This window comes from Gracilinanus agilis, chromosome 3 (assembly GCF_016433145.1).
Source record: "Gracilinanus agilis isolate LMUSP501 chromosome 3, AgileGrace, whole genome shotgun sequence".
NCBI lineage: Eukaryota > Metazoa > Chordata > Mammalia > Didelphimorphia > Didelphidae > Gracilinanus > Gracilinanus agilis.
The window spans coordinates 291,188,847-291,215,663 of NC_058132.1; positions in this window are offsets into that span (position 1 = coordinate 291,188,847).

Here is a 26,817-nt window from a genome sequence, read left to right on the forward strand (position 1 = left end):
AGCAGAGAGAAAGATGGAAAGCTAAGGGCAATTAGGAAAGTTCAAATCTTGCACTTTATAAAGGAAGGCACCCTCCAGGCCTCTAATTAGAAGGAAGAAGGGGTTGAGAGAGTTGGGAAGATTTTAAAGATCCAAGGTTAAGTTAGCATCAGGGTAGTGTGCTTTCATGTAATAATCTTGTCCTGGGAGGGGCATCTTGTCCAAACAAAACAGAGCTACTATAAGAGAGAAAATTATGAGACTGACCATAATTAAATAATTTTATTAAATCAAAATTAATAGGGAGGAAAAGATGGAAAAATAGAACAGAGACATATAGGTTACTTTTTCCTTGTTGCTCCATTTAATTTGCTATTCAGTGGGCGATAATCACACTCACAGGGAAGTCTAGCCAGCAGCAAACTCAGAAGAGAAGAGCTTGAGATCTGCTCTTGCCTCAGTTTATCAAACTTTTTCCTCCACCTACTAACTCTCACACATCACTTCTCAGGAGCCAACTGTGGCTTTCTATTTTGCCTGGACCACCCATGAGGGCAATTCAGGAGACAGTGCAGGGGACATCCATGCTGCCCCCTGTCTTGTAATCCCTGGGCTCTATTGGCGCCTTTTTCTGGCTGTCCAATCCACTCAATGATTTCCTTCACACAATCCTAGCCTAGTTCAGGCTCATGACAGGTATGCAGGTAGTCAATAGGAGATGATGTAATTTATGTGACTCTATAAAGGGGGAAGCATAAATTTCCTTTGTACAGCTACTGAAAGAAAGAAGAAAGTGAAATGGAAAATCTAAGTTCTACTTTTTATAAAGGAAAGCCCCTGATGACATGCAATACAGTACTAGTACCTCTTCTAAGAGTTTATAATTATAAGCATAGATATAGATATTGCTTTAATGTTTGCAAAGATCTTTGCAAATGTTATTTTATCCTCATAATATTTCCAAAAGGTAGATTCTATCATTTTTCCCATTTATAGATGAAGAAACCAAAGCAGGCAGAAGTTGTGACTGGTCCAGGATCACATAACTTCTAAGTATCCAGGGTTGGATTTGAATACTGGTCAGTCTTTGATTAAAGATAGAGAACTCTACCCACTGTGTCAACTGTCTGATGTTTATAACCCCAAACAAATAATATTGATGAATCAAAAAAGGTCACCAAAAACCAAAATAGAATTTTAAAAAATGTTAAGCCAAGATAAGAGTGAACAACAAAGTGAATACAGAGGACACTGTGAATTTTATTGAGTGAAGATTTGTGAGAGTTGCCACAAAGAATTCTGGCTTTTTATTGGATACGCAGCAAAACCCATCAGAATTAAATGTAAAAGTTGTTTATAAAGATACATATATACATTATAAAGAGTTAATGAAGAGGGGAGAGTAAAATTAAATATCATACACAAATCGCTGATGTTGTTTTTGCAAATCAATGAATATAAATTTGAGTATCTATTTTTTATTCCATTGCATTTCAATATAAATTGAGATCTGGTGTTATTTAGAGAGCTGGCTACAAAGCCAATAAGGATTGTTTCAAATCCAATCTGAAACACATACTGATTGTCTGAATCTAGTCAAACTACAACCTTTCTGGACCCCAGAAAGCTTTTTTTGGCCATAAGATCCAGAGATAGTAGAGATCTGCATTAATAGTTTTTTGTTTGTTTGTTTTTCTATGAGCTGTTCCCTATCCCAGTGAAATCATAGATCTAGTTCCTGTCCTGGTTGTTAATTATTATCAATTTACTCTTATGGTGGCACATTAAATCTCAAATATGGTTAAGTAAGAATCTACTATAAGTTTGATTAGAAAGTTTAGCTTTATACTATTTTAGAATTGAGATGAAAAAAGAGTAAAACTCAACATTTTTTACCCAAACATTTGAGCACATAAGTGCTTCTTAGAATTTGCAGAAATAAAAATAATAAAATTAATAGAGGACAAATTAATAGTTAGAAAACAAATTATATGAAATTTCATTAGGAAATGAACAGAAATAATATTTTTGTATTCACAAAAAAGGAACAAATGTGAAATCCTTTTTAAATTATTTTCAAATTACATGTAAAAGTATTTAACATTTGTTGTTGTTGTTTTTTTAATTTTGAGTTCCAAATTCTCTTCTTCCTTCTATTTCCCCCTTTGCCCCTCATTAAGAAGGTAAGTAATTTCACATAGGTTATACATGTATACTCATGCAAAACATATTTCTATATTAGTCATATTAATACTTTCCCTAATATTGTAAATCTAAGACTTTGGCAAAAATTTGTTTTCTGTTTCATAGGAAAAAATAATATCTGATTACTAGCCAAATATCAGGAAATACTTTATTGAATCATCTCTTTTTAAAACTCAAAAAAATCATCATGAAAACAGTAGGCAAATATGTTTAAAGCATCTTTGATGAAAATGTAAAAAGAAAGGAGATAGGGTTTTTTAGGTGATTTTATACATAAACATCTATTGTATCAAAAAGACAAAGAAGTTATGAAATCCCATTCTTTCCATTACTTGTTGATTTAAATAAAACACTACTGTAAAAATTTAAAAAAACAAACTGGAAGTGTGGGAAGCCAATAAGAGAATAGATAAAAATCTGAGACTCCTCTTTTGACCCCTTTTGTGATCCATGTGATTTCTTGTTGAAAAGTATTGTGGCCTTATTGAAAAGCTTTAAGTTCCTAGCAAACCTGAATTTAAAGGGTTAACACTGTTCCCCTTTGACCAGGAATGCTGCTGCCTGGTATAACCATGGCCAAAACCTTTAGCAGGGGCAATTCAACCCTGAGAAAAATACTCTCCAACTTGGCTTTCTGATAAGAACCCAGTCAAAATTCAGCCTTGGCCCATGGTCTGTTCTGAAGCCAATGAGACTTTTTGTGTTTTGATATGACATAATTTGTAACTTCTGCTCATCTGCAAAGTTTCGGGGAGGTTCTTTTGTGTGAAATGAATCTTGAAACATATATAATAAACTTCATGCTCCTGGAGCCAGAGCTGGAAGCATGAGCTGACGAAAAGATCTTCCTTGTCCTTTACTTCCTTATCAACTAAACTGTCCTTATCAGATTATCTGAGATGATATAGATAGATCTAGAGATGGAAGGATCTCTTGAAACAAGATGACTTCTATGTATTCATTAAAATGACTTAAGACTCTGTGTCAGGTGCCCCTTGAATATAACTATTCAGTAATTTGCTGAATATTGACATATTAAGTGAGCCATAAAACAAGAGAACATATATAAACCCATTATATTTTCTAGTGTCTTATAATGCATCCTATGCATAGCCTAAATCAAATAATAATATCATCTCAGTGATATTCAAATGTGTTTGTTTATGAAAAGATAATTATTCAAACCAGTGGCAACAAAAAAGTCCTTAAATTTGTCTACTTATATATTCAGTCTGATCTCTTTCTCCCCTCTTCTATTCTCTCTATATTTATTCTTTCCCTGAACCAGTATCAAAGAACTTTATTTTCATATTGTAAATTTATCATCTATTAATTGGTATTTTATTCCTATGTGCATATAAAATGTACTTAATATTTGATGAACAAATATTGAAAGTTTTACACTTTTCATCTCTATGTATATTTACATATTACATAATTTTTGTTATTGTTCAGTCATTTTAGTTGTGTCTGTTTCTTCATGCTCCCATTTGAGGTTTCCTTGGCAAAGATACTGGAGTGGTTTTCCACGTCCTTACCCAGAAAATTTGACAGATGAAGAAACTGAGGCAAGGAGGGTTAGGTGATTTGCCCAGGGTCACATAACTAGTAAAAGTGTCTAAAACTAGTGTTAAACCCAGGAAGAGAAGTCTTCCCAATTTCAGACTTGGCACTCTATCCAATAAGCCACCAGCTGCATATTATATAATATACATATATTATTAACAATAATATCCAACATTTACATAGTGCCTACCATGTGCCAGACACTGGACCAAACACTTTACAAATTTAATCTTAGCTTATTCTCATAACAATGTTGGAAGGTAGGAGCCATTATTTTATCCACTTTATAGACAATGAAACTGAGCCAAATAGATATTAAGTGACTTGCCCAGGAACACACAACTATTAAGTGTCTAATGCCTGATTTGAACTCATCTTCATTACTCCAGGGCTGGTGCTTTATCTACTATGGCAGCTCACTTCTCCTATATATTTTATGGTGTGTAATCTATTTTTTTTTTTTATCCTGGGACTCCATTCTAGGAGCATAGGGCCACAACCAGTCGCTCAGGGTCACACAGCTGGGAAGTGTCTGAGCCCAGATTTGAACCTAGGACCTTTCGTCTCTAGGCCTGGCTCTCAATCCACTGAGCTAGCCCAGCTGCCCCTACTTTAGGTTGCAGTTTCTTTAGCAGATGTAGTTTTTACAGGGTGGGGTTGCTAGCCCCACGCCCAACCCTCCTCCTTTTTCATCTGGGCTAGGGACCGTCCTTGGCCCAGGAGTGGTAAGGGTGGGCAGTAGGGGTCAAGTGACTTGCCCAAGGTCACACAGCTGGAAGTGTCCGAGGCTGGACTTGAACCTAGGACCTCCAGTCTCTAGGCCTGGCTCTCAATCCACTGAGCCACCCAGCTGCCCCATGTAATCTATAGGCAATCATATATGTATATGTGTAGGTGGTGTGTGTATGTGTGTGTGTGTGTATGAACTGGGTACAGAACTAGAAATAGAAGACATCATAAATGCTAAATATATATCAGGTATATAATATATGTCCATATACTCATACATGAATATATATAAAACAGAAGATAGTTTCAGCAAATGTGAATTGGGTTGAGTTCATGATTGAATAGGAGGAAATCAAACCAAATGGCCTTTAGGAAACTGCATAATCCCAATTCATTGGCTGTTGAAAAAGCTCACCTCCATAAAACCAATGTGCTTTTGATGATGCAATCTGACTACAAATCACAAGATATCACAATCTCAGAAGAATCAAAATTATGAGAAACCCAAACAACAATGGAAAGACTCAAAATGGGCAGAAGCATCATTTGTCAAGTAAGAGAAGTGACCTGGCAGACATTTTAAAAGTCTGAAATGTCTAGAAAAAGAGGTGAAAACAAAGGTTAGATACCAAGAAGAACAAGCTAGGTGCCTGGAGGAAGGCATCCAATACACTGGGTAAATCCTCTAAGGGGAACTTATTGAAATGATTCATAGAAATAATCATATAGCATAAGGAGTGAAAAAGAAATGATTGGCAAAGGTCAAGGGGATACATTAGTGTAATGGGAGATGCCTCAGAGTAATCCATTCATGCAGTATTCTTCAAATTTTAAGTGCCAAAGAATATTCCAATGAGGAATCCAACTATATAAAGTAATCAAATCTCTCTTATTTACCTATAGAACTATTTCTATCTCTTCCAGATTTATAGATCAATGTTTTTGAAATCCTATGGAAGCACTTAAAGGCACAGTTATGAAATAAGTTGAAAAAGAAATGAAATATTTAACTATTATTAGTTTTAAAATATAGTATTTTCATGTTTAATTAAAGTAATTAATCTTCATGATTTTGATATCAACTGCTGATCATAGGGCCACTGTATGTTTTAAGAACAACTTCTGTACTTGAAAACTATAAAACTTTATTAGTATTATGGTTCCAGAATTGGTATTAAAGACCTAGAATATGAGGGAAATTTCACCTTCTAAAAAATTTTTATATATCAGAAGGAACACATAAAACACATTTATCCTCCCAGTTATTAGCCAGGCAGAATGCTTTAACTCTTTTGCACTACTAAGGAATAAGCAACTAGTAAAATAATAAACATATAAGTAAAAAATTACTTGATTAAAATATTTTAATGGTTTATATGGAGACAAGCTGTTCCTTATTTGAATTTCTAGTAGCTTCATGCTGCATCTTTATCAGAATATTATTTCTTTGGGATGCCAGTTATACTAATTGTATTCTAAAAATTTGCCTCAAATATTTAAGTCCTCATGCATATACTTTTTGAACCCTTCAACAAAAGTTTATAATATGATCAGGAAAATAGGTAAGTAATTCAAAAGCTTTCCCAAAGGTTATGTACTGTTAAGTTCAATAGCTAGATAGTTCCCTTTCCCAGTTCTATTTGGAAATCTAGGTTATAACTTAGTTATTACTGTAACTATTTTGCTCTGTCATTTATCTCTGGGCTCCAATTAGGAAAATATTAGTGATTTGGCCAAATAATCTCTAATCTCTTTCTAGCTCTCATTCTGTGATTTTCATTGATATTTTTATTTTCAAAAATATGTTGTTGCTTATAATTACATTCATGCCCTTTTCATTCTGTCTCTAGGTTTGTAGTGTTACCTCAGTGTCAAAACAAATTCATTCATTCAGCAATTGAACTAATATAAACTTCCCATAGAGAAAAATAACCATTTGGCTTATTTAGAAAAAAATTTGGGGGGTTATATTTTAAGTTCTGAGCTATCTCCCACCTTCCCAACCCACTCTGAATAAAGAAGGTTCCATTTGAAAAATATAAATGATGAATTGTTAGAGAGACAGACAGACAGAGAGATAGATGGATAGATGGATAGATGGATGGATGATGTATAAATAAATAGATAGAATAATAGAATGACATAACCATATGATACATACATTTATTTATCAGTTCTTTCTCCAGAGGTGGACATTCACAGTTATTCTTCAAACAATATTGCTATTACTGTATATAATGTTCTCTTCATTCTGCTCAAACATTTATTTTCTAAATTTTCAGTTAACCAACTTGTTCTAGTTGGTTAAGGCAAAGCCTCAATTTTTTGATCTCCCTCCCTATCTTTCTATTTGAATAATTCTAAAAACACATGCTATCAGGTTTTGGAGAAGTGACCAGTAAGTCCAAATATGTCTATTAGACATCTGTTCTTAAATGAAATCCAATTCCACTTCCAAAACATTCCTTACTAATTTGAATTTCATATAAAAATAGTGATGAAAAGACAGGTTCTTAGCAAAGGCCCCCAAGTCAGGATCATAAATACACTGACTGATTTTTCCTCCTCTAAGTGAGGTCCCTCCTTGGCTTACCTTTAATACCACTTTAGTTCCATGAAATTAGAAAGTATGTTTTTTGAGAGGATCACATGGAAATGGTAACATTTTGGGACAAACAATAACATAATACTTTGGGAAAAAAATTTTTTTTTATAAATGCTTGCTTTACATGCTGTGAGGTATTAGAGAAAATTCTTCCTTCATAACTTGTTTCATGGTTGTGGACTTCAAGGCATGCAGCATCCACTTACATAAAAGAACCTTCATTATAATTACTATACAAAGGTCTAAAAATTGGCCTCATTCTGGAACTTAAAAAGATCAGAGAGAAAAAATATCAATACCTTGTGTGTCCTTCAACTGTTAAATATGCATTTTTGTTAAATGAATGAAATAGGACTTTTTAAATAACTGCCCACATTTATATGGTGTTTTTTAGCTTATAAAGTTCTTTAGGAAATAATTTTTTAAGTTACTATTATTGTTGCAGAAGTTGTGTGTCATAATGGATACAATGCAAGATCTGATGTTAGAAAGATTCATCTTCCTGAGTTCAAATTTGACCTCAGATATGAGCTGTGTCATCCTGGGCAAGTAACTTAACCCTGTTCGTCTCAATTTCCTCAAATGTAAAATAAGCTAGTGAAGGAAATGGCAAACCACTTGAAGAAAACACCAAATGAAGTTGGACATGACAGAAATGACTATAAAACAACTGTCACCCTTCATTCATCAATAAGGAAAACTAGGGCTTAGAAAATTGAATGGAGTTAGTGAAATCATACACCTAGAAAATATCAGTTATGACCCAAACCCACATTATCTGACTCCAAACCAGTATTCTTTCTACTATTATGTACTGTCTCTCTGCATTATACAGATTTGAAGTTAAAACTATAGAATCTATTTTATTCAAGACTGTTTGTGTTTGTGGATAAATAATTCATTCCCAGTAATCAAAAGTGGGTTTGCTAACATTTTTCAGAACACATAGACATGATGAGATCCATTTGCATAGGAAAACTTTTCCCACTCTGCTTAAATCATTTCTTCCTTTTTTTTTATTCATTTGCCTCTCTATTACCACAGTAAGGAGCAAAAGAAATGAGTGGCTTAAATAAATTTGTTTATTTAGTTTCAAAATCAGCATGTGCTATATTTCTAAAGAGGGAAAATAGACCTAAAACACAATGTGTACCTTTTCACAATCATGAGCCCAAAATGGCCTTTGATCCATTCATAAAGAAAATTGTGTCAAAGTCAGCAAAACCATAATTGTTTAACATATGATACACAATTTTGCTTTCAATTAACATGAACTAGGAAATTGAAACATTAAGGGGACAAATTAATCCTCTTCTACAAAACCTCCCAAACACATTAAATTATAGGGTTCTGATTCATTTGCAAAAGGTTAATTTCACTTCATTTCTTTAAAAAAAACTAATTTATTACCCATGATTTTAACTTTTTAGCATCCCTCCACAATTTTTTTTTATCCCGGGAAAAGCTGATGTGTCAGTGGAAGAAGGAAGGATGAGAAGACAATGAAACTGAAGTAGCTATAGAGGGGAAAAGGAAGATAATTTAGTAAAATATGAGTCATGATTTGATGAATCTTCACCTTGTAGAAGGAATACATGCTTTCATAAAAACAAAGGAGGTAATATGACTCTTAGACATATATAGACGAGGGCAAAAGTGAGGATAAAAGAGACATATTCCCATACAGATTTGAAATGGAAAAGGAGTTTCCTATAGGTAAAATGTCAGCACTTGAGTCTGTGACAATTAGTAATTGGACTGATTGTATCAAGCACAGGAATATTTCAGATCCTTTAAAATGAGATAAAAAATCACTCAAGAGGTTTTGTATTTGTATGAGACTGTTCTTAAAGCAATGATCAATATGGAAGTCTGTTTTACATTATAATACACAGATAGCTCAGATCAAGTTGTTCACTATCTCTGAGTGAGGAAAGGGAAGGACGGGAAGGAGATGGTTTAGATTTTATAAATTTTGGAAGACGTATGTTGGTTGAAAACTAGTATTACATTTAATTGGGAAATTAAATATCAAAATAAATTAAAAAGAAAATCACCCATCTTTACCTCCCTTCCAGAAAAAAAAGGGGTTGAAGCATACCTGTTTTTCAGGTGATAATATGCAATTGCATGAACTATTCATGAAATTAATCTAGCACTACATATATATTGGACAGATGTTGGAGATGGACAATGAACTGGAGTCAGAAGGGATTAGGAGGAGAAAAGATGTTTTAATTTCATTTGGAAGATTTTGCTTTGCTTTTAAAAATCTCAAATTTCTCTGAAAAAAAATCTCTCTCTTAATACAGTATTGTTTTGGTAATTATATATGGTATAAGAATACCAGTCTTCTAAGGAACAAAATCTATGGTCAAACAAAAGGGAATGGTAAGAGAAATGTTAGAGATACAAATACGTTGTACATTGAGAATTGTGTACAAGAAATGGAATAAATGTAATTATCAATATATATATATGTGTGTGTGTGTATGTATGTATATATATATATATGTATGTATGTATGTATGTATATGAATGACAAGGGGCAGTTAAGTGGCTCAATGAATTGAGAACCAGGCCTAAAGATGGGAGGTCCTGAGTTCTAATGTGATCTCAGACACTTCCTGGCTGTTTGACCTTTGGCAAGTCACTTGACCCCCATTGCCTAGCCCTTACCACTCTTCTACCTTGGACCAATACACAGTATTGATTCTAAGATGGAAGGTAAGGGGTTAAAAAAAAAGGTTTAATGACAGTTTCATACTTTGTAAGCCAATTAATATTTATTATTTACCTGCTATGTGTCAGGCACTGTGCTAAACTTTGGAAAATTGTTAGGGGCACATATTTTATATTAAAGAAAGAAAGACATGATTAAAAATAAGGGAAGGAATGGCTAGTAAAGAGACAAGAAATAGAATTTCCTCTTGTATGTGCATCGGCATGGGTGGGGGGAGAGCGGGGGGGTGAAGGGGAAAGTAGGAGCATGAATCATGTAACCATGTTAAAAACGAATATTAATAAATGTTTAAAAAAAAGAATTTCCTCTTGTAATCCTGGGGGTACTGTCTATGAGATTTGTGAATCTCAAAATGTCAGCATAAGATAAATACATATATTGGCATAACCACACTACTAGGATGGTCATTGTTGTACCACAATTATATGTAGAATTTCATAACTTCTTGAATTTTGGCTGTCTTTTTATTAAGCTGGAAGGTATTTGCCTTTTTTTTGTTTGCCAGTTGTTACTTTAATGTCACTTTCTATTCATGCCTTTTAAAATGAACCTGAGAACTCATTATAATATATACTGTAGCTACACAGTGGGGCATTTTTCCTACACAATTTATTTGCTTTGCTTGGCTAACTTCCAATTTGCTTCTTTTCTTAATCTGACCTCATGATTTATGCCATATACATTTCAGAATATAGTGACACATAATAGACTTACTTTTCAGTTTTGTTTTTTTTTAATTTTCATTTCTCTCTCCACCAGAGCCACAAACCTGTACCTTGAAAGACTTTCTCTGCGCAAATGGGGACTGTGTTTCTTCGAGGTTTTGGTGTGATGGAGATTATGACTGTGCAGATGGCTCAGATGAGGTAGGCAACTTTGCAAAATGAAACCGAACTGAAAACAATTCTCTAGAACCACATTTGTAATTATTATTCAGTCCAATGACTGTGACTAGGACAGATCTGAAAATACCCTTTACTCCTGACACGTTCACCTAAGTGTTACAACCATCCACTAAGCTGCAAGCCAGCATAGGGAATAGCTCTCGTGCTACTATTGACAGTTAATTTTATAGTCTATTTTACCTCAAGTGGTGGATGGCTGGGTTAGAAATAGATATTTAGAAATTCTATTCCCCATAGCTGATGTCCATGCCATCTGGAATTTCTTCAAAAACTTGCTGCAATACTTACAGACACAACGAATATTTTTATGCATTTTAAATAGTGACTTCTCTACAATTTTTCTTCTTCAAAAGATATAAACCTACCTATTGCTATCAATATGAATAAGTTATTTTCCTTAGATGCAGGGGGCAAGTCATTTATTATATGGCCATATTCACATTGCCTGAGTGAAAGATGAAGCATTTATTTTGTTAATTGAGTGAAGATGAAGATGATGAAGATACTAGGGTAGAGGAAGATGAAGAAAATTGGCTATACACATTCTGCAATTCAAAGAGTTTTGTCAAAATATTTACTCTATGTCTAAATGGCAATGATAATAATTTGCATTCACTTAACACTTTAAGGTATAGTAAAATGAGAATGTTTTTAAGGGCAAGAAAACTTTTTGTAGGAGAACTTAGGTTTCCGCATTAAGAGTCTAAAAGGGAAATTAAAGAATATATATATATAACATATATACAGCATGCATGTATGTATGTACATGTGTGTCACACAAGTAGTAAGTACATAGCCAAGATTCCAATCCCAAATAGTTTTATTTTTTAATTTTATTTTAGTGACAGATGGAAAGGAAGGCATATTCCTACATTCTAAAACATAATGGAGTCTACTAATATAAATAGAAGTATGTAATTTAATGATAATCAAATTTCTCTCTCTCTCTCTGGGTCTCTTTCTGTCTCTCTGTATCTGTCTCTGTCTCTGTCTGTTTGTCTGTCTGTTTCTCCATAGCCTATATAGCATTAATATCACCTGGTAGCTAGATCTGTGAACATAATTGATGCCCTAGTTCCATAATTTCCATTTACACATTAAATGAGCTTAAGCTCTTAAAGGCATAGAAATCATCTACAATTCATTGTCTTTTTCTTTTAAATATATTATCACTATTATCTGCACCTGAAAATCATTAATATAATTCCTTCAGGTGGTGTCAATAGCTCTCCTATGGCTATATCTATCTCCATAAATGTTTGGATTCTACCTCTGGAGAATCAGAATAACTCATTTTACCAACCATCAGATTATTCATACCCACTCTGAAATGCTTTTAAAAATGCTTATATGTAGAGAAATATTTAATACAACATACAGAGAGCCTCTATTTTTTCCCCAAGACATAAGTTGTATCTACAAAAGAAATCCAAGAACTGTGGTGATCATAGAGATGATTCTGACAAAAGAAAAACTAATTTTGCCCTAAAGGAAGTTATGGAAATTGAAAAAGAAATCATCTCATGAATCTCATGTAAACTTTGTAAAAGATCATCATCAACAAAGTACAATACAATATTCTATTGAAAAATGATTTGATCATGTAAAAAGTAGTTGGAATAACCTTTTGTATAGTTACCGACATAATATATTCTCTGTTACATATAACCTGCAGTTGTTGTACATTGCACTGCCCTGAGCTGCTGAGGCAATGGACATTTTTTTGATGCTCCTCAGTTTTCACAATTTTGTTATAGGTACATATGGTTAGAATCTATTACAATTCCTCAGAGATTCAAAAATAGAATTCCTATTTTGTGGACAAAATATAGATTAGTATTTGGGGGAGGTAGGGAGGGTAGGAAAGAATACAATAGAATAAAAGAGGAAAGGACGGGTGAGAGGGCAGAAGCTGGAAAAGAAGAGGAGGAAAGAAGACAATCTCAAGATTTTAAGTCTACTAATAAGTCATTTAAACAGCTAGGTGGCTCATGAGATAGAGTGCCTGGCCTGGAGTCAGGAAGATTCATCTTCCTGAGTTCAAATCTGGCCTTCAACCCTTAGCTGTGTGACCCCTAACCAAGTTGCTTAACCTTGGTCACCTCCATTTCTTCATCTGTGAAATGAGTTAGAGAAGGAAAAGGCAAACCACTCTAGTATCTTTGCAAAATAAAACCAAATGGGATCACAAAAAGTCAGGCATGACTGAAACAACTGAACAACAACAATATCTTGACAATAACTGTCATTTCCCTGAACCCCAAGACCTTTCTTCTCCAGAGGTCACGAGCTGGAACAGCAAATAGAGTGCTGACCTTGCAGTTAGGAAAATGTGAGTCAGACATGGGCACAGATACTTACCATCTGTGTGACCATGGTCAAGTAATTTAAATTCTATCTGCCTCAATTTCTCCAAATGTAAAATGAGAATAATAATAGCATCTACCTTTAGAACTTTCATGAGGATCAAATGAAATACTATTTGTACAATATTTAGCACAGTATCTGTCACATAGTAGAGACTAATTATGTCATCTTTCTTTCCTTTGATCTTCTCTCCTTTTCCTCCTTCCCTGACACTGTCATGATCTCTTTCCTCTGAATACTCTCTGGACAGCTTCCAGTTACCAGATGTCTTTTTAAAATGTGGCACCAAAACTCAAACATGGAACATCATGAGTTATCCAACCATGACCACTGAGCATCACTTTGACTTGACTTTCTCTGAATACTGTTTTCATAAATGTAGTCAAAGATCTCATTAATTCTGTACCATTTTAATTTCCTAATTTATAAACATTTTTTTCTTTCTTTTCTTCTTTATAACAACTGTGTAGTGTCATGCAAAGCACATTACCACATTTCCATTTGCAAAATGGATATCTCATTCTGTATGACCCATCACTTCTCTTCCAGACCTCTGGAATCATAGATGCCCATTGAATTGATTAGAGTCTTTAAGTCTTTTAAAAATGTTTAATTTTTATAGTTCTTGATCTTGATACATGTAAAGCCCAGTGGAATTGCTTATTGGCTTATTGGAGCAGGGTAGAAGAAGGGGAGGGAAAGAATATGAATCATGTAACCATGGGAAAATATTCTAAATTAATTACATAAATAAAGTTTTAAAGATGTTTGGTTTTTAGAATATTATAATTATTTGATATTCTGATTCTTTTTTGTTTTACTTTACATGAATTCATAAAATATTTTTCCAAGTTTATCTGAAACTTCCCTTTTCATAACTAATTATGGTATAATAGTATTCAATTATGTTCATTTGCCATAAATAGTTTCTTTTTTTTTAACCAGGTTTCTTTTTTCAAACCCTTACCTTCTTAATATCCATACTAAATATTGGCCCCAAGCCAAGAAGAGTGTGATAAGGGCTGGCAACTGGGGTTAAATGATTCACCCAGTGTCACACAGCTAGAAAGTATTTGAGGACAAACTTTAACCAAGGACTTCTCATCTCTAGGCCTCTCCACTGAGTCAGCTACCTGCCCCTCAAACAGGTTCCATTGTTCAATCACATTAATTTTCTAGTACAGTAAACCTTCAGTCTCCACCTAGGGATTTATCACATTAACTCTTTATAGTTATATTTTCCTAAATTCAAGACTTCACATATTCCTATTCATTTTTATCTTATTGGATTAAGCTAATATTTTTTGTTCACCAAGAATTTTATAAGTCCCAGTTATTTTAAAAACAGTAGAACAAGCAAAGAACAGATCTATTGTGTTTTATTTTTATTATACCTATCATTATCAGAGCTCAATTCTCAACAAATAAATGCAGTTATTTTTATTGTTATATTACTGCGATGATTGTTGCCATTCTCATCAAAATTAATATTGATGTTTAAAAACTATTTTAAAAATAAGTATTGCATCTTAGCCTTCATGTAAGATTTAAAAAAGCAAATTTATATTTGATTTTTCATACAAAATTTAGAGCACTCCCTTTCTCTGTTTTTGTTTCAAATAAAATGCTTTCTCCTAACAAGCATTAACTTTAGGAGAGGCAAAAATACTGAAACCACAGTCAAACACTTCAACAACTTTAAACTGAATATCCAGTGCCATTGTTTTAAGAGGAGGGTATATATACATGTTGAATAGATAAATATGGTTCTTATTTCTATTCCAATCAGGATCAATATTTGCTAATCCTTACCAATCTAAAATTGAGAAGAACATTCTTCCTGAACTTATATTTCATATGTTTGTTTCATAACTCTTTACCCCTAGTTAGTCTTTTCTCTTTCCTCAAATTATCATCAGTTTTTCTATGTAAATGCTACACCACTCACAGTGGAATATAAATTCCTTGTGATCAGAAACGGTTTCATTTTTGTCCTTGTAGTCTTAGCATTCAACATAAATAAAGAACACAATAAGGATATAATAAATGTTTATTAAATTTAACTGAATGTGAAATTCAAAGATTTCCATTTAATTACCCATTCTTAATAGCTGCCAAACACTATGCCTTCTAGCAACTATTGACTGATATAGCATTTTGATGAAAATAAAACTTTTCTCAGGTACAAAAAAAGTAGTGTGGATTTTCAGTTTATATAAGGTGAGAGGGTGAAACCTCCAATGTATATACATCATATCTATTTAATTGTTGCATTATAAATCAAGGAACCAAGATCTCTGTGTTCAAGTGATAATTTGAATATGAAATGACAGAATAAAAAAAAATTCAAAACACAGTTTAAAGAAGAGTTAAATAAGATTCTTTTAACATTGTTTCAAAAATTAAAAGTGCCTGCCTACTAAAGATTTTTCTGTTTTAAAGAAAATTCATTGTAATATAACTCTTTGTACAATTTATTATCACTATGTACTATTACTATGTGCTATTTAGATAAATAGTATGTTATTATACATTAAAGTGAATTTTCTTTAAAATAAGAAAATCATAAGAAGATAAGCTTTCAATTTTTAATTTCCAAAGTGTATTTTTATCAGTTCAAAATAACTCTCTATATAAAACATGTATATGTACACTTATATATGCAAATATCTATTATATATATATGGGTGTGTATATAAGTCTATACATATTTTTCCTGTTCTCAACTATCTAGTTAAGTTTGTTTCTGTTGTTTTCTTTGTCTAGATACTGTTGTTTTTCCCCACGATGCTTCACTTCTTCATGATTGCTTTCTTGACTTCATTTACAACAGCTTTGTCAAACTCAAAAAGAAGCAGATGCCTGCTACTCCATATTGACTTAAAAAACCACAAATTAACATCATGTTGCATCATAATTTATTTCTTTTCTTAAATATTTCCTAAATACATTTTAATATGATTTGACTGTATGTGGGAGTTTTGTGGGCAGTGAATTTGACACCTATAATATATAATACAAAACTTTTTTTTCCTTCCTTTTCTTCAGCTCTGGTACTTTAGCTCCTTTTTGCTCAATGTACAGAGCAAATCATTATACTGAAACATAGAGGAGATTGGATCTTATACATTCTTTCCTACTTTGTAAAGAGTTAAGCAAAAAAACGGGAGTGATGACAGCCTATTTCATTTACAGTGAGCCCAGATAACACTTTTTTATTCGGTTTCAGCTTTTGTACATAGAAAAAAAATCCCTGTTTGGGAGGAGAAGACAGGTAGAAATGGAAAAACAATGACCCAGGACAGATATTTCAAAATAATATTTCATTTCACCTTTTCATTCATTCTCTAAGAAGATAGATTACTAGCAGATACCTTTAAATTTGTTTCATGTAAACAATGAAAATATTCAAAGTGGGAGCATAAAACTTAGCAATATCTGCTGAACATGCCTAAGTGTAATACATCATTTAAAATCTTGAGGACAGAAAGAAAGCTCCTCAAAATGGGGATCTAGCAGGCAAAAAGCTTAGGCAAAAGGAGAAAAACAAGACAATGAGTAAGTGAAAGGAAGGAAACTATGAGTTTTAGAGCAGAAACTGAAAATAAGATTTTTTTTTCTATAACCCACTGTTGTAGCTCTTATCCAAGAAAAAAAAGGCATTTGTTTGATTAAATAAAACATTTCCCTAAAGGAGCATTCTTTTCCCATGCTATTTAAAATATTTGACTAGTAAAACAATAATGTCATAAGTTACATATTTGTTTTGTTTCTTCATTTTATCATAAGCCTTATAGACCATCAAAGAGCAGCAGGAAAATACTTATCTTGGCAAGTAATACAGTATTTTTATGGCTTTATATAGGCAAGCTTAAAATATGACAATAATTTTGGAAATATGCCAAAGTATTTGATTCTATGCATTCATGTTTGTAAATATTTACCAGAAGATCCAATTTTATCACATTACTTATGTTTTAACAGAGAAATTGTGAAACAGGTTGCTCCAAAGATCAGTTTCAGTGTGCTAATGGTCAGTGCATATCAGCAAAATGGAAATGTGATGGACATGAAGACTGCAAATTTGGAGATGATGAGAAAAACTGTGAACCAGGTAAAAATATAGCAATTCTACTTGTTTATATATGGTCATTTACCAAAGGAAATTCAATTTAAGGAACTAGCCAAAGAAAACATATTGGTAAATTAAGATAGATATTAACTATATCTCAAAGTAAATTTATCTAGAAATAAAATTATCCAAAAATAATATGAACATAATGTATAGCTACTTAATTGGTCTGTTGTATAACATATATGCAGAGAGAGAGACACAGAGAGAGACAGAGAGAGAGAGACAGAGAGAGACAGAGAGAGACAGAGAGACAGAGACAGAGACAGAGAGAGAGANAGAGAGAGAGAGAGAGAGAGAGAGAGAGAGAGAGAGAGAGAGAGAGAGAGAGAGAGGCTAGATAGATAAATAGACAGATACATAGATAGGCATAAATGATATTACCTAGGGTTTTAAACATTTTTCTCCTAATTCCATGTATCTGGTTTCCTGATGTTTGTACATCAATTGAAATGATTTCCCCAGGAGAATAGCATTAAAGCTGTGAAAAATAGTAGGACTATACAACACAGATTTTTAGTTGCTGAAATTAAGCTTGTGAAACAAACCTAATAGTATCAAGCTGGAATCATGTCTGGTTAAGTGCCAAAAGCTAAAGAAAAAAATAGAAAGCTAGACTGATACAGACTAAAATTTCTTAAATGATTAGATTTCTAGCTTTCCAGTAATGAAAATGTAGATAAAAAATTTTATGACAAAAATAACTTATGAATGTATAATAGCAGGTTTATCATCATTCACCAACTTAACTGAAAAAAGTATGTCTGTATCAGAAGCTATATGGATAGAAAAAAAGGCATGAATCCATATTATTATTAATTATACATTATCCTTATACACATGCATGTAACCTATTGCTTGGCTTGTTGATTAGCTTTAGATACTAGTCATTCAGTATTATATAAATTTTCTTCCGTGGTGAAAATATCTACCCTTTCCGCATAACTGAGCCACCTTAAACCTATTTTCCTAATGTGCAAAATAAGGAGATTAGTGTGGCATTGGGCAGCCAGGACATACCACCTCCCAATGCCTTACTAGACTTTTGGACTACATGGGGGTCACAAACCACTCTCGTATTATTTCCATCTAATGGCACTCTTCACTGTGATCTCCAATCCCTCTATCTTACAGTAGTATCTTAGACCTCATACCTTGTTCAGGTTTGTCTCTTTTTCCATTAAACTCCTTGAAAAATCCATTCCATATTTGATGCTTCCACTTTCTGTCTGCTTTCATTCCCTTATAAAGTTTCTGCAATCTACCTTCCTACCTCACCCTCAACTGATGTTACCCCCTCCAAAGTTCTGTGATGTCTTCATTTCAAAACCAGATGATCTTTTCCCAATGCTTACCTTTCTTTACCTCTTCTGCATCATCTGATAACTGTTGATTACCTTCTCCTGGAAACATGCTAAAAAATTCAAATGTATTTTAAAATGGCACATCCTGGGGAAAGAGAGAAGGGTTCCTTTGAAAGAGGTAAATCAGGATCAGTTCAGGATATACACTGTTGATGTTTAATGATGGAAAAAAATATTTATATAGCGATTAATAAGAAGAGAAAGGGAGAAAGCTATGGGTAAGTTAACTGGAGAAAAAAATCTACTTTCTGATTAGGGAAACAGAAATCAGAGATTTCATTTTCATTATTGTGCTTCATTTTTTTTCTTTCTGGTTATGAGTTGATAGAAGAACCATGGAGCTTGGCAGGGAGAATGGGGGCCTTTCATCTGACAATTTTATAAACGGAGAGAGGTCTCTTTCTAGGGAAAGCCTAAAATGGGAGGAAATCTGCAAGAGCTTTGAAAACTATGCAACCCTGAAGCTCAAAGCGACAGGGAGCCATATACTTGCAAAGGGATTTGAATTGACACAATAGTTGAACACAAGAACTCCTATGAAAATGAGAGTAAAATAAAGCAGTAATTAAAAAATATTAAATACTTTACTATGATGAGAATTAGAAACCAACCATTTACATTTGTTTGTATCTTACTTTATGAGTATATCTTTATTAGTAAAATTTGTCTTAATCTATATACTTTGGTATTTTACTAAAGGGTTTCATTTTTACATTAAAACACATAATTGAGAATGACCTTGTTTTGATTTATATTTCCAGTTTTACATATTTATACCTATGGATTTTTGTACTATCTGCAACATATAAACATGATCAAAGTTTATCCATCTACTGGCCACTTGTCCTAATTGTAAGCATTCAGAAGGAAATGACCTCATAATTGTTAACTTTGTAAATCTAAACCAATAGAAATAGCAGGTGCCATAATACATTAAAATTACACTATTCTAAAACATTTTTCTCATTGTTATCTGTTTTGTGTGGAAAGAGGATATCAGAGAGTGGGATAAAGTATTGTCATTGCCAAATAGGAATATATTATGTTTTCTGTCATTAGAGAACTGGAAAGAATAATGGATTGGAAATCAGATAAATAGAATTCAAATTCCTATTATATACTCCCCATGTGACCTTGATCAAGTCACTTAATCTCTATAGGCCTCAGTTTCTTTATCTGCAAAATGAGTTCATTGGACTGGATAATCTTTAAGGTCTATTTTGTTTCTAAAGCTATCATTTTTACTAAGACTAATAAAAATATCTATATCATGCAGTTCACTATCTTTTAATAAAATTTAAATTATTTGCCAAAATAATTTTTGAAGTTTCTAATATTAAACACTTAAAATGAAATTAAAAGAGAAATGGCATGATTTCATGATTTTTAAAATTACTTTGAAACATGTTGAAATTGTTTTCAGTAAATATCTGCATTTCTGTCAGCTGAAGAATTAATGTTTAACAATGGGTAAAGTTGTGCCCTGTTACCAAAGTTCATATATTATATCTAATTATTTTATTTATTTATATTTCTAATTAGCTTCTCCTACCTGCTCATCAAGTGAGTATGTGTGTGCCAGTGGAGGATGTATCTCAGCATCATTAAGGTGTAATGGAGAATATGATTGTGCAGACGGTTCAGATGAGGTAAAAAATGTCATTCAACTACAATCCTTAAAAAATTGACTTTAATTTTAGATATTGAAACTATAGTCATTTCAAAGATATTAATATAAATAAAAAATATCTTAGAGCTACCTCCTTGTTGTTGAAATCAGAATTTCAAAAGCATTGCCAAATAATACATTTAAAAATAGAGGACACATTTGTTAAATTAAAAGAGAATTGACAGTATAATGAGACTTTAGAAGTATTGGCTACTTCTTTGCTATGAATGTGACTGTATCTTTGTCAGTAATGAAAACTGCTGTACAAAACCATATTTTCACAGATGGACTGTGTAACTGAGTGCAAAGAACATCAATTTCGTTGCAAAAACAAGGCCCATTGTATCCCTATCAGATGGCTATGTGATGGAATCCAGGATTGTGTGGATGGCAGTGATGAAGATCACTGTGACAGAGGTAAGGAATTACTCTTATCCTGAAATACATTACCCATTAGTGTCATTGCTTAGTGTATTCCAATATGCTAAAACTCTGGCAACCTCTACACATTTTGAAAATGGGAAGAAATAGTATAACTGGTCACTAAGATTAATATAGTTTTAAAACTAGAAGGGACTGTAGAGAGCATCAAATGGTGAAAAAATAGTAATAATCCATAGCAAAAGAAGATTTAGTCATATTAAAAATCTCCTTTCTTGCCACTCTCACCTGCTAAAGGCTAGACTTGTAAAATGCATAATCAAGCATAATAACTCCACTATTAGTAAAATAGGACCATGTAAAAATGTTTATCCCTACTTTCCAACTAAGTTTATGTACCCACAGGCTGATATACGCTATTGTACTAGTTCCAGTGGATCTCTTATTAATCAACAATATTTGTTGTGTTGAAAATCCAACCATTACACAGATCATGTTTTCTTGTTGTTCTTTCTCTTCGAAGTGTGGCCATGAATAAATATACCCTAAATTATAATTTAGTACCCTGAAAAAGTGACTGTAGCTTTCTAGTGCTTAACCCACTCCAGGGAGTAGCTTATTCACTGGTTAAAAACATGTAAAGTGGGTGAGAGAGAGAAAAAGAGAAAGAGAAAGAGAAAGAGAAAGAGAGAGAGAGAGAGAGAGAGAGAGAGAGAGAGAGAGAGAGAGAGAGGAGAGGTGGATAGTTATAAATTTATGGTTTTACATACCTATAGACACATAATACCTAAAAGATACTCTCTGTAGTAGCCAACTCTGCTTTATTATAATTCAATAATTAAGGCAAATGTTATTTCCAAAACACATGTGGTACAAAAAAAAACTGTTTTTTTGAAATCCTTCTCAACTCAATAAGAATGGAAAGCAGGGGTGGACAATCCGTTTAGAGACTCATTTGTCAATATTATTTTGAATCTGGCAGAGTAAACTAATGAATTTGAATTTAATCTTTAAAGGGTTTTCCAAAGCTCAAACCAGTTCAAATTGTTTCTCTAACCATAGATGATATTCTGACTCAGTTACATTATAGCACATAATATGGCATGTTATTTTTAATATATGTATTCCTTAGTATTGTTCTGACAACCTCCTGTTGTGCTGATCAAGGACAGACTGAGGAAATTGGATTTTGAAACCTAGCTTGTCTTAATAAAGTGTTTTATTTTGTAAAAAGTCTTTTGAAAAAATTGTATAAACCTAAATTTTTATTTTTTAAAAGATGACAATAAATTAATAGCCTAGAATATGTGATTCATGCTCTTTTAGAATAAAGCATTTCATGCCTTTATCGGGCTGCTGTGGAATCCCCATGATGTAAGTTTTCTGAAATGTAAATTCTTTACAATATAATAGGAAGTCCTTTGACAAGTAGTCTATCACAAAACCCCTTTGTATTTTTACTGCAATTATGATTCCATTTTTATATCTGTTCTCCTTGATAAAAGCAGTGTGCATACTCAACATTGTTATATAAAAAAAAACATGACAATGTTATCTCACTTCATACCTTAGGGAACTCATTTTTGCCTTTTAACCAGACTGATTTTCTACAAATAGGGTTTTCTAAGATGAACAAGGGGGTGCCAAAACTTTGTAAATCTGTCTGAATTTATTTCATATTTAAAATGAAAAAATTGATGAATTTTTCCTTGGACTTTTTATTATAAAATACATGCATTTCAAATTTGGAATCAAAATCAGTATCAAGCAAAATGAACTTATATCCCTTTCATACTTTTTCCCTTTGTTTCATTGGAGGGAAAAGGGGTGTGGGGCTTTAGAACATGTTATTGCTCATGTTTTCTCAAAATATAAATGGGCTTGCTTCATGATATAAAGATCATCCTTATAAAGGTTAGGCAACTTTTCATCCACTTGACTTCCAACTGTCTTTCCAATGTAAGGGCAAAGTGTGAGGAAAGGAAATTCTACACAGAATGTTGCGTGCTGAGATCATGATCTAGCAGCCTTGGTTGGAAACCGGAGAATTCTAGGAAAGATTCCAAAGGAGGGGGCTTTTGGTTTAAGGAGCTCAAGGTGGAAGGAAGGGGTGGAGCTTGCTCAAGATGATTCTAGAGCCACCCTGAGGGTTTCCCAGACTCCTATTAATCTCTAAAGCCTGATTACCCACCAGCATCCTTTGAATCAAGATTAAGATCAAGATCACTTGATCTTTGGGGAGTCATGACTCTAATCTGGGAGGGGTCCTCCAAACTCCCAGTCCTCACCTTGCCTTGCCTTACAAAGAGACCCTACCCTAAATAATTTATAGCAAGATAATAAGATAGGAACTAGAGATAGAAAGAAGGGAAGGAGAAACTCTGGGTGAAGCCTGAATTGGCTCCCCAAAGGGATGGACCTTGGGATTTATATCATTAGTCTACCTTCTGCCCTCTTCCCTTCACCTTCATCAATCACCCTGATTTACTCACAATTATACAGCAGTCAGATAACAGTTTCCAGTTTATTCATGGACAAAGAGGGGAAGAGGGTCTGCGAGCAGTTGCTTACCTGAGACCATCATTGAGGAAGACCCCTTGCAGAGTCGTCAGCTGACTAGAAAGAGGCTTTATTTAATTCACTGAGGGTCTGGGCTGGTCAGGCCAGGGTCTCTACCTGCCTCACCATTTGATATAGCCTTCCCACTATCCTCCAAAGGCAACTCCATTTCTCTGGATGTCCACCATTCCAGAGAAACCATCTCAGTTTGTCAAATGTTAGTGACACTTTGAGAGAATGGTTGAGAGATTCATTCTCACTGGCCATCTCTCCTTACCACCTAACCCCTCTCAAGATGTGCCATTAATACACCAAAATACTGTTAGAAACATCTTTCACCCTCTTTAAGCCCCCAATCATACCCATCTTTGTATGTTTTATGGTAAACAAGTCACCTTGAGTTTTCCTTTATTGATAATATAGAGGTTTTGTGACATAAGAACTCTCTCCTATTATAAAATTTCTGTTTTTAATCATCCTTTCTATTCTGTTTCATATGGAATATGTTTCTCTCCATATTTCTAAAGCTTAACTCCTCATTTATGTTCTACATCCTATCCTGTATACTTCTTTCATGTCTTTGTTTAATCCATTGGTTTCTCTGTCTTTTGCATCATCAGTGTTTTTTCTACCAGTTCTCTCTCCTTTGATGACAAATGTCTTCCAATTGCCTTAAAACTAATGAATCTGTATCTTGGCCTTGCTAAGTCTTCAGAAGATAACATCTTTTCCTTCCTTCAAATTCAAATGTTTTGATGGTGTAGTCTACACTAGTGTCTATTATTCCCCATATCAAATTCCACAGTCTCCTTTCTATTCAATTCAGCAAGTATGCATTGAGTACCTCTTCTGTACCAGGTATTTGGGGATGGATAAAGACACTATTCCAATGAAACAGTCCCCTGAGAACCATTATTGATGGCCTAAGAGATAGACAGGAATTCTTTTCTGTTAATCATCTTCCTGAATCTCTACACCACATTTATCAGTATTATACATACTCCTCCTACTCTCACCCCTTGAAAGGAGACCTCTAGTTGACAAGTTTAGAGCTATGTCTTTGGAATTGTGCAATTCAAAACTTTAACACATGAATTTGGATGAAGTCATATTTAATTTGTTTGCTAATCTGATGATCACAAGCAAATAAGCCTAGATCAGTGATGGTCAACCTATGGCACGGGTGCTAAAGATGGCACACAGAATGCTCTCTGTGGGCACTTGGCAACCCTCCCTCCCCACCCCTTCCCAGGGTTGGTAACTAGAAAGGCAGAGGGACTCAGGCTGAGCTGCTCCCCTCCCCCTCCCCACCATGCCTAATGACATTTTTTCATATCCCCTGCCCCTTTGCCCAGCAGCCTAGTGAGAGTACACAGGGGTAAGGTGTATGGCTCACAGGCAACAGAGCTGGAAGAGAGGGAATCTTTCAGGCTCTCTTTCTCCTCTTCACTGTGCCTGATGACATTTTTTCCCATCCCCAGCTCCCCCCACCCAGCAGCACAATGGAAGTGCTTCATCCCTCCCCTGTGTGGGGTAATTGGGGAGGCAGGGCAAACCCAACATGAGGTGGGGGAAAAGCACTCTGTCTCTAAAAGATTCGCCATCACTGGCCTAGATGATGTATAAAATAAAAGTTAAATTAAATACTTTGCTTTAAAAGAAAAATAATTCTGTAGTTATTAAATGGAGAGTTGACTAGCCAGCAGACCATCTAGATAAGAAATGGGGAGTTTAGATCATTGCGAGTCTTCATTTCTCTCTTAAGCCTTCTTTTCCAAATCTCAGATTTTTCTATGGTTCTCTACTATGATATATTATAGTTATCACAAACTTACTGAGCTTAAAACTGAACTCTATATTTTCTCTTAAACTCAGCCCTCTTCCCAACTTCTCTGTTTCTGTTGAGAGTATCTCTAGTCATACAAGTTTACCACATCAGTGTCATACTTATCTCTTCATTCTCATTCACACTGGTGTTGAGTCAGTTGATAAGTCTTGTCATATATCATATTTCAAATACATGCCCCTTCTCATCTTTTGTATCATGATAGGCTAGGAGTTCATCATTTCTCACCTACACTATTAAATTACCTCCTAACTGGTCTCTAGTCTCTCCTATTATTTTATTAATCTTCAACATAATAGCCAGGCTGATATTTACAAAATGAAGATTTGTTCCACTAAGCTTTCAACGCATGCTCTTTTTTTTCTACAATAATAGTCAAACTCACTTAGCATCAAAAGTCCTTCCCACCTGGCATGGAAATACATGGCTATAATCCCAACACCTAGGGAGCCTGAGATTGGCAGATCTCTTGAGCTCTGAAATTCTGAGCTATTGGGCTCTATGTTTAATTTCCTAAATAAGTTCACCATTATCATGAAGGGATTCCCAAATGTAGAGAGGTACCTAAGAGGTGAGGAAAAGCACTAGTTTGCTTAAGAAGAAATTGAATTGTCTATCATAAATCAGAAAGTGATTTTTGTCCCAAAAGTTGGGCTCTTTGGGTTTATCATACACTGTTTTGCTGATGTCACTTACCCCAAGTCTATTCCACTGATCCTCCCTTCTGTCTCTTAGCCAGTACCATATTGTTTTGATGACCACTGCTTTATAGTATAGCTTAATATCTGGTACTGCTAGGCCACCTTCCTTCCCGTTTTTTTTTTTCATTATTTCCCTTGATATTCTTGATCTTTTCTTCTTCCAAATAAACTTTGTTGTATTTTTTTCTAATTCAGTAAAAAAGTTTTTTGGTTGTTTGATAGGTTTGGCACTAAATAAGTAAATTATTTTGGGTAGAATGGTCATTTTTATTATGTTAGCTCATCCAACCCATGAGCAATCAATGTTTTTCCAATTGTTTCAACACATCCTCTTTTTTTTCTACAATAATAGTCAAACTCACTTAGATCTAGTTTTAATTGTTTGGAAAGTGTTTTGTAGTTGTGTTCATATAACTCCTGTGTTTGTTTTGGTAGATAGATTCCTAAGTATTTTATGTTGTCTAGGGTGATTTTAAATGGTGTTTCTCTTTCTACCTCTTGCTGCTGTGATGTGTTGGAAATATATAGAAATACTGATGTTTCATGTGCATTTATTTTGTATCCTGCAACTTTGCTAAAGTTGTTGATTATTTCTACTAGCTTTTTAGTTGATTCTCTAGGATTTTTTAAGTAGACCATCATATCATCTGCAAAGAGTGATAGCTTAGTATCTTCATTGCCTATTTTAATACCATCAATTTCTTTTTCTTCTCTAATTGCTACTGCTAGTGTTTCTAGTACAATGTTAGAGGTGATAATGGGCATCCTTGTTTCACACCTGATCTTATTGGAAAGGCTTCTAATTTATCCCCATTGCATATGATGCTTGTTGATGGTTTAAGATATATACTATTTATTATTTTTAGGAAAGGAACTTCTATTCCTATATTTCTAGTGTTTTCATTAGGAATGGGTGTCGTATTTTGTCAAAGGCTTTTTCAGCATCTATTGAGATAATCATGTGGTTTTTGTTGGTTTGCTTGTTGATACGGTCAATTATGTGGATAGGACAAAAATCCACTATTTGACAAAAACTGCTGGGAAATTTGGAAAACAATATGGGAGA